Genomic DNA, 341 nt, shown 5'->3' with positions numbered 1-341 from the left:
TTGGGGCGGGTACCGCTCCACTTTTCAAGGCAGCTGCAGGACAACTTTGGGAATTTATTTAGCTATAGCACTGGCCACCTTAATTTCTCCTTTAACTGTCTAGTTTCACAGGGAAACATACACTCCAGGGTTTCCCACATGATTGATTGATAACATATTATGTACACTTTGTAGTACTTACTCAGAACAACATTTTATTTTATTGTGTGATTATGAGTTGGACCACCAATCCTTCTGCTAAGCAGTTGCCTGAGGGAAACCCTGCACCCACTGGTGAACGTGCAGCGAGTTATTCTGATGCCGATGATGCACTTTATTTACATGATGTGACAGGAAATAAA

General features: G+C 41.9%; 1 protein-coding gene across 6 annotated transcripts in view; it reads right to left on the bottom strand.

The window, feature by feature from the left end:
* sun1b (Sad1 and UNC84 domain containing 1b) overlaps window positions 1-341 on the bottom strand; it is a 28,359-nt gene that overhangs the window by 2,920 nt on the left and 25,098 nt on the right. The window lies entirely within an intron of this gene.

Source organism: Seriola lalandi, unplaced genomic scaffold (assembly GCF_002814215.2).
Source record: "Seriola lalandi dorsalis isolate HSWRI2012SDOR001 ecotype SW California unplaced genomic scaffold, Sedor1 jcf7180002054690, whole genome shotgun sequence".
In the NCBI taxonomy this organism is placed as follows: Eukaryota; Metazoa; Chordata; class Actinopteri; order Carangiformes; family Carangidae; genus Seriola; species Seriola lalandi.
This window is presented reverse-complemented; position numbering and strand designations above follow the sequence as displayed.